Below are 9,728 nucleotides of genomic sequence, written 5' to 3'. Positions count from 1 at the left end.
AAAAATAGGTGAAATGACACACATTCAGAGTTCATATTGGAACATGATTTGAAGTATGTCAATGCCATACCAGAAGCTGATTATCGTTCAGTAAATCAGGTTTAAACTGGTAATAGATAATTACCTAGGTCCTAAATGAGATGTAACATTTTCTCATTCTGTGGATGTGGTTAATGAAGTTTAACTTAAAAAAAAAAAAAAAAAAAAAAAAAAAAAAATTTACTGTGCATGGAAGAGGCCCATATGATTCTGTGATATCTGTTTTCTTTAACTTTTGTTTTGAAATATTTTGATCTACCGTACAGTTCTTGTATGTAGAGGCAGTAGAACTCCACTGATTTAAGTGACTTTTGGATGCATAGCTCTGAATACAGAAATATTAAAAAGTAATTGGGGGGAGCCTGCTAAAGGAACAAAGTGAGTGTTGTGCTTAGGTGAAACATCATGATATAGTAGAGCTGAATTTCTTTTTGAACTTTTATGGGCTTTAAGGCAGTGATTATATTTTCTAAAAATGTTTAATGCATTTTTATTATTTCCTTCCTGTACTTTTGTCTAACTACAAGTGAGGGAGATGGTGAAATTGACATTTTTTTGTGATCTCTTGAGAAAACCAGCACACTGTGACTTGTTTGGCATTTTACTTTTTGACAGCAATAGTCACCTTAGAGTGTTTTGTGCTTTTCAACCTAAAACTACCAACTCCAAAAGCAGAGTGAATTACAATAGCACAGCAGTATTCCAACTCATCGAATCATATGTAAAGAGGAAAGGTGTTGTGTGGATAGCTTATACATCTTGAGGCTCATTTTTAAAAAGACTGAGACTGTTTTGAGGGAGTTAAATTTGCCATTTCATATTATGCACCTGAAAAATTAATTGGGGGTACAAATCAGATTACTGAGCCTTTAACTATCCAAGTGGAACCTGCAATTCAACTATTGGTACAAAATGTGGAAGTAAATTGGGCAAAGAAAAGGGAGGCCACCCTTTTGAAAATTTGGCCCTACTGGTAAGTATGTTTTAATACTGAGATTCTCCTTTAGGAATCCTCATTATGGACTAATTCACCATGTAGCTGGATTATTTAGCACTTTTAAATTGTCAAGAATAGTTTATAATTCAAAGAAGTTAAAGTGAAAGGCTTTTTCATGGATTTTCCTCTTCTATATGCTGCTTTTCCCATTCCATGTGGCCTAGAACATACAGGTAATGAAATACCTACTACCAGTTTTGTCCATGGAGGGTATTTCAAATTTATTTGGAAAGAGTCTTCCTCAGTAATATGTAACTTCTATGTGGATTGTACTGCCTGCCTAACTAATCAGAACAATAGGTACAGGAAAACCTCAGAGTTACAAACATCTCGGGAATAGAGGCTGTTTGTAACTCTGAAATGTTCATAACTCTGAACAAAACATTATGGTTGTTCTTTCAAAGGTTTACAGTTGAACACTGACTTAATATGGCTTTGAAACTTTACTATGCAGAAAAAAATTGCAGCTTTTTAACCATCTTCATTTAAATGAAATAAGCACAGAAGCAGTTTCCTTACCTTGTCAATTATTTTTTTTTTTAAAAATCCCCTTTATTTTTTAATAGTTTACATTTAACACAGTACTGTATTTGCTTTTTTTATTTCTTTTCTCTTCTGTTGCATGATTGTGTATAGCGGACCAGTCAGTTCATAACTTTGGTGTTCGTAACTATGAGTTTCTACTCATAAATAAGGGATAGACTAAACACAATTATCCTGGTGCTATTAGTAAGAGATACATAAAATCTTTTCAAACAGAGCTATTAACTGGTCCTTTTAAACATTAATACCATCTATTAAAATACTACATATCACTGTCTCTTAAGATGTTTTTGATGTATGTCTATTTCCTAAAAGGGAACCAGGGAACCAATTGTATTTTAATCCATACAGTAGCTTCAGTGACTCCAGTAACAAGATGGTGTTTTAATAAGATTAAAATTTGTTCTCCGAACACAGTGCTTGATGTTTGGACTTCTGACTGTCATCTGAGTGAAGGACTGCATAAAAGATATCATAGAGAAGGGGTTTTTTTGGTTTGTTTGTTTGTTCTTTTTTCAGCTTTTGTTGAGGACACTAAGGTTGACTGACAAATGTTTTCTATAATCACTAAGACATCATAAATTAGATGTAATGCATTTAATTCTCTAGCTCTTGGTTTTTTTAATCACTGTCCTTAGCAAACTTATCAAAGATGCACCAGTTTTGCTTCAAAGGGAGACATTTAAGAAGTGAGTATGCACAAATAAAGTATCACTGAAAGACACTGCTACCTTGTTAAGTGATATTTGCCTGAATGCCTAGCTTGCTATTATTAGATTCATGATTCATATCACCTAACCAAGCAATGCAAAGAGCTGATGTTGCAAGTATTCCATACATGAGCACATCTTATGCATTTTGTTGATTTGTAGAGGTTCCTATTAAAATTAAGGGAAGTTTTGCTAAAAACTTCAAGGACAGGATCAGCTATCTGTTAGCTATCTCTACAAATAAAGTGCAGGCAGGAAACACTGGGAAGAAATATAGTCATATATGGAATACTTCTAACAGGAGTCACAATCCTTTCCTAGAGTTCTCTGGTTGCACCTTATTTGTGGACATAATAAACAGAGAGCTCAAACCTGCTTTCTCTTGGATACAACCTTTCCTGGAACTTCTCATGTGATGATACTCTTCTTCACTTCCACCACATGAACCTCTGTGGATCTAGCACCATCATTCCCTTTTTAATTTCCTCTTTTGTTTTCTTTGCTAACAGAGTATCAATTTTTGCCTTGATTTATACCTTGTGCTACATATTGACTTAACTGGCTTGTACAGTTATACATCAATGCAGAATTTGCCCAATAGTGTGTGTGTGTGTGTGTGTGTGTGTGTATATATATATATATACTACTTTACTGCCAGATTGAGATGAACCAAGTAAAATCACAAGTGTGAGTGCCAATAAGCATTCCCTACTTTCACAGTGTAGAAATTCAGCATAGTCTTTTCTAATAATCATAATTAACCATTATTATCTGACTTAATGACTAGAAATAGGGACAGTTAATTGTCCAACTGTTTGGAAAAGACACTTGTAGTTTTTAAACTAAATTATTAGCATCATAATTCATATAAACTGAGAGAGACCAACCTTGCATTGTGATTATTCATATAACCGATTTTTAAGGGACAGTTCAAATAATTGGATATCTACCAATTCTTAAAATATTTCTTATAGATAATGTATTTTATTACTTTTGAGCAATTATTCCTTGAAATATGAAAAGGGGAAAATATGGAAAAATTGCATGGATGGCTTTAATTTACATAGGATCTTACCTCAAAGTTTCCAAAGTTCAAAATAGTATTTACAATTGATTACAAACCAGATATACATAGATCAGTTCACCAGTCACTGAAATCCAGCTAGTTATGAAGTGAAAGGCAGCAGCCTTTAAACAGTGCATAAAAACATTTTAAAATTGTTCACAACTGAAAGTGGAGAGTACCTTAGCCAGCTGATGGATAAGATGGTCCGAGGATGGCCACTGTAAAACCAGGAACTTCTTTTGATTCTTTGACTTCTACTCACTTCCAGGCAAACTTACAAATTATATAGTTTGGATTCACAGACACTATTTGTTCCCCACAGACACTAAGCCCCCTTAAGTTTTAGTTTTACTTGTCATTCAAAAGATTGGTTCTACTATAATACAACAACCCCTCACTCTGTGGTATGACACTGGTTTAGCACTGACTGAGAGATAAGAATGCTGACAATTCAACATCCTTCAACACATTGGTTTCTCTTGGAGAGCTATCATCCTAGTTGTTTCAGTCCAGCCTTGCTTGGCATGTGGAAATCTGCTATATGAAGTCATACAGTGGCAGACAAAGTAATATAATGTGTATTCCTGAAAGTTGGAGGATGGGGGGAGAGTGAGACTGAGGAGGGTCTAGGAAGAAGCTATTAAAGCCAATATAAAAAACCCAACAGCGACGCCATTTATTTTAACCTTAGACTTTCCTGGAGTTCATTCTTACTGAAAATGGAACAGTGCAGAAATTCAGCATAGTCCTTACTAATAATCATAATCAACCATTATTATGTGACTTTAGGATGCCACCTCCCCCACCCCCCAATTCCATTAAGAAATCAGGGTTGTACATGTACCTAAGTCTAGTTTCATGGCATGGACCCAACAACTGTTCAGATGGAAATATTAGACCCTGGGAACTCTTGGGGAATTACAGGCATTTATGTGAGTTGGCAAAATGATACTGGTACATTTTGTCAGTGCTCATATGATCCTTTCTTGAAGAGTTTTGGCATCTGTGAATCAAAAACTACAGGTGAATCTTGGAGAGCTTGTCCAAACTAACTGAGTCAAAAACATCTATTTAGGTTTGCCAAACCCATGTTCACCAAAATCAGATATTTCAAGTCTTAAATCATGCCACACTGGAAAGGTATGAGCTAATGTATGAGTCATGGTTAAAAAGGAAAAAAAGAATTTACTAGCATTGATTCGGTTTGTATCGTTGTTTTTTAATGATCGTCTTATCTTGGCATTTCATAGCAATATCTTCAAAAACTGGATAGTGAGTACCAGAACCTCAGCTGAGTAAATTAGGACAATTTCAGTGGAACTATACAGATTTACATCAACAAAAGATCTGGCACTGAATTTTCAATGCCATTCCTCAGCAACACAATTATCTACTGCTATCTGGTCTTTGAAAACAAACATACAACACGTGCAGTGATTAATCCTTCAAACCCTGACTAGTACTGTTCTGAACTTTTAATCCTCTTCAGCACACAGTCTGCCAGAAGACATGTGGTTCACAGAGGCCTGTGCATCATAACAGATGTGTATATATAACGGCAAATGGTGAGTGCTATGCACTATATTTTGATCCTTGACATGCTGGCTCATAGTGAAACTAAGCAGTAGTTTGTTTTTTTTTTTTTCTTCAGTTACTGACAGATCTTGTCCTTGCCTCTTATTATATATAGGCAGCTTAAACTGCAGCTATATCCATGTTATATAAATTTATGAGAAGGTCTCTGTCTGTCATGTATGTATTTTTGCCTGGGTACAATTGTGTATGCATAGTTACAAACATTATATAATTAATTTGGTTTTTAATAATTGTTTTTTGACATTGGATGGAAACAGCTTCTTTTTTTTTATCAGTCCTTGTTGGAGGAATTGGATGTGAAATTAGGGCATAAGAAAAGCGCTCTAGTACAGAGTAACTGTACTGGCTTTTGAAGTGAGAGAGTTTGTTAAACTATACTAGTACATATTATGCACTGTGCAAAGCTACAGTAGAAGAACAATAAACGTAACAGAAAAATGACACACAAATGGATGTGGAAGAGAAGAAGATGAATTAAGGGCAAATAAATAAAGGGATAGGTCTTGCACTTCTTACTGTGAAAAAGCTTTCCATGACATTAAATAGAGTGTCTGAATATGGACAACAGAATTTGGGCATATGTGAATAGCAAAATAATAGGACAATGTAAGTGAAATAGAACCATGTAAAGAGCTTGTAGTGCTGTGAATAAATATACAGCTACTCCTGACTTAGCCTAAAAGACTATATACTGACAGAAGAGCTAAAGCGAGTGTCCTGCAGTTTTGTTTTCTTTCATTCATTAGCAAACTTGAACTGCTTAGAGTAGAGGATTATGAAATGGGGCAGATGGTACGAATTGACAGAGCTCCAATACCTTCAATGAAACTACACAGCCAATTATCTGGTCCCAGGAATCTTAGGTTCTTTAAGGATTATAATTGTATTGTTTAGATTATGGTGTTTCCCACAGTGTGCTAAGCACCCTAAACACCTAAGAAGACATGGTTCGAAGAAGCTTGCAATATGAAATAGAGTGGGTGTGGGGGGAACTGGAATAAGTGGATGCAACATACATGATTATGGCTGGCACACGAACTGCTCTTTCTATTTTGTTTATTAATTGTTCTTGGTGATTCTGATCATCCCATTTTCCCCTTCTTCCCTATAACCATAAAGTGAAATCTAAGCATATTATAGTCCCTAAAAAATACTCTACTAAAAATCTAAAACATTTTAGAAATATTCGAAGAAATCATCCAAATTCTAAAGTTCTAAGAGAATGGATTCAGATTATACAGGGTGGGATAATACACTCTATGGGGATGTGATTTCTAAAGCATACTGTGTTGTCTATGTAGATCCTGCTGGCGCACACTAACGGTTTTCTAGTGCACTTCATGTAGTATTGTTTCAAACACTCCTACATTAAAGTGCATTAGCAGGGTCTTCACAGATCAGTTAATGGGCAACCCATTAGTGTGTTACTCAGGGTTACATGACTAAGTAATTTTTAGTCTCTTTGAATCGGTATCAGGAAATAAACCGAAGGAAATGCAGTACTTCCCCCTGCTATATGGCTGGCATAGACAATTTAAAACCAACTTCAAGTTTTATTTCATTGGTCTCCAGCAACTTCCATTGGAATCATTTTATTGAAAATCTCCACTGCTTAGTTTTAAGCATAGTTTTAATACGTATTAAATTACCCCAAAACTTAATAGTTACCCCACAGTCTGAGGCAGTCTTCCGCTGAATCAGTCACAGATTTCCAGATGGCCAGTCCTTCTGTCTGCACCTGCAGATCCTTTCAAACGTGTCCAGGAAGCAATCCACCTGACTCAGACTCGCTCTCTCTCTTTTATACCCCCCAAATTACAGACACATATCAAACAAAAGAACGTTACATAGCTGACCAAAGAAATCAATCACTGGGCAGAAGCAGGAGTTACAAAGACATGTCACTTAAAAATAATGGTTAAGCAAGCAGTATTAAGCTGTTAGTTCAAGCTAAATTTCTTCATACTGACGATTCTAAAATATATCCAGACTCCTGTTTTTCACAGACATTTGCCTCAGCATATTCAGAGCCACATGGAGCCAGTCTCTCTTCATGTGTTCACTGTCTATTCCCCCTTTCTCTTTTACCCTGCCCCATCGGTTTGTCTAGTTATGCTAAATTCCTGAAAAGGACAGAAAATGGCTAAAAGCAGCAAGCAGAATAATTGTTAGTCTACCCCAATAATTGACAGTGGCTTGGACACCTGGCTGGTTGCTAAAATGCCCATGTTCAGTGCGCCTTAGAAATCACAACCCCCCCTCCCCGAATACTGCATTACCTCACTGCATAGGAAAGCCTCAGAGAAGCTACCTGACAGAGATATATTTTCTACTAACTGGAAATATGTTACATAAACTCTTGATATTAAAGAATGAAATAAGAATTTTTCCACAGACTAGTTTAAAATGAAATATACTAGCACAGCATATGTCTTGCCTATTGTTAAGTCACTTCAAAATGTCACCTTAGAGTGGCTTCATGCTGGAAAGAGAAAAAAATGAAACTTTCAGTTGTTTTTATCAAAAAAGCTGTGTGAAGTCCAGAATGACTGGTGGCTTGGTTTTCCTGTCACTTATACCAGTTAACACCAGTGTTACTTTATTGACTGGAATTAAGTTGTTTCTAATTTCCATTAGTGTAGAGGAAAATCATGCCATCTATTTATACATTCACAGATAAATAGGTCAGTCCCCAGTGCAGAAGCTTCTGTCTTTCACATCCCAACAAGAGCGCTGCTGTCTTTATAAATTCAGACAATAAACAGATTGAGCATAACCTGAAAACTAATTATTATGTCTATGCCACAACTTTATATACATCAGTGTCTTCAGTCCCTTTTGGCTAGGGCTTGGTTTGTCAAGGTTAATATTGCTTGCTTGTTTGCTTTTTTTAAGTAGATGAATACTCAGTAATAATCATGTTAAAAACAATTTACAATATTTTGTTCTTCATTTATGATTCTGCATGTGTTGCTATCTATTTTTCCTCTTACTACCTTCTTTGATTCAAGGAGGATCCTCTGTTTAATTTTCTCAAAAGTAAGTACCATCCCCAGATCTTCTAGACAATTTTTTGAAGTTCAGAGACTGTGTCTGGAGACCATTTGGATAAGAAGAATTCCACAGATCTCAAATTGCAAAATTCTAAAAAACACCCACACCAACAACGTTTCTCCAGAACCTGATTTAAAGTTCCTTGAAGTCAGTGGGAGTGTCTCCATAATTTCTAATCCTTCAAGAAGGATCATAATGTAATCTTTGTTCTCTTTAAAATCATGTATTATGTGATTCATATTTCAGAGGCAAAGATAATTTATGAAATGCATCCAGTTATGCTGAAGTGGATGCACAAAAAGTTATCTAGGGAAAAATTGCAGAATAATATTAGTAAGGAAAAAAGACTTCAAAATGGAACCAACAATGTATACTTCAAATTTATCTGTTGAAACTGGATGCTGCCGAATGGAATAGAACATAGTAGATTATAAAGTCTTGTTGAGGTTTATCTGTTTATCGGTTTTAAAGTTTTTAAAGTTTTAACTATCTAATGCCTGACTTTACTATCTGCTGAGAAAGACAGCAATATATTGAAAACAAAACTTGATAACGGATTTTGAAGCATAGCTGAATTTAGATTCTATTCTTGGTTTATTTATATATGACTCTATATCCAGGTCAAAACAAACAAACAAAAAAAAAAGACAAAAAAACTGTTATGGCAACTACAGAAAGTGTTGTTCAAAACTGCAGCTAAATCTGAGGAATGTGGATATTTTTTTAAAATATACTTTAAATTATTACTAAGGTTTCTTTACTGAATAGTATATAATGATGATGAATATTTATTTCAATCATTTTCCTTTTTTATTTAAAATCTTACCTTCTGGGAAAGTTGTAGTTTGTGGTTGGAAAGAATGCTTCTTCTATGAGCTTAAATTGCTTTATAATGTTTAGTCAATAGGTGGCACTGTGTGAAGAATACTGCAAAACCTCTTTACCGAATGCTGACGACGGTGTACATTCCTTTTTTACAATAAAGTTGTTGTTGTGACTGGTGCTCATTTTGCTTCTGTCTCTGTGTGACTAAACTGACAGGGTATCTGAAGAAACAAAATGGAAACTGCAGAATTTTATAAAAAGGCCAAAGTTTCATGTAGAGAAAAAAGCTGGTGAGGTAATATGTTTTACTGGATCAACTTCTGTTGGTGAGAGAGACAAGCTTTTGAGCCCCACAGAGCTCTTCTTTAGTTCTGGGAAAGATACTCCTAGCATCACAACAATATGCAAGGTGGAGCAGATTGCTTAGATAACTAGTTAGAGTGGCTCATTAACACCCCTGCAGCCCTAGGACAAGAAAAGGGAGTTAGAGAGTTACAGATGGTTGTAATAAGCCATACATCCAATGTTTCTTGTCAGTCCATGATTGTTAGCATCTATCAGAGTGAAGAATTTCAGCTCCCAGATATGGAAGACATGGAATTTATGTATCTGAAATGGAAACTCCACAACATGAAGAAAAAGGAAGCAAAACTTAACAGCAATATCTATTTCAAATGCAAGAAACTAAATTTCATTCCCTGAAGTCTCACCATCTTTAACCTTCTGACCATACACACAACTCTAAGATCCTGAGACCAACACAGCTACAACTACACTGCATACAAAGTTCTATGCATTCAGTGTAAATGTAGCCATGTCAGTCCCAAGATATTAGAGAGACAAAGTAGGCGAGGTAATATCTGTCTTTCATTAGACCAACTTCTGTGGATGAGAGAGA

At 35.4% G+C, this 9,728-nt stretch overlaps 1 long non-coding RNA gene across 1 annotated transcript; it reads left to right on the top strand.

Annotated features, from left to right (window-relative positions):
- The first annotated feature begins 2,225 nt into the window (after positions 1–2,225).
- LOC137161912 (uncharacterized) lies at positions 2,226–9,007 on the top strand. Its single transcript, XR_010922213.1, has 3 exons — positions 2,226–2,268; positions 4,845–4,920; positions 8,906–9,007. It is a non-coding gene; the product is annotated as an uncharacterized lncRNA (long non-coding RNA).
- The last annotated feature ends 721 nt before the right edge of the window (positions 9,008–9,728 follow it).

Source organism: Emydura macquarii, unplaced genomic scaffold (assembly GCF_026122565.2).
Source record: "Emydura macquarii macquarii isolate MOO-44397 ecotype Brisbane River unplaced genomic scaffold, CSIRO-AGI_Emac_v2 contig_2406, whole genome shotgun sequence".
In the NCBI taxonomy this organism is placed as follows: domain Eukaryota; kingdom Metazoa; phylum Chordata; order Testudines; family Chelidae; genus Emydura; species Emydura macquarii.
Note: the sequence above shows the minus strand (reverse complement) of the source record. Positions and strands in the feature narration are given on the sequence as shown.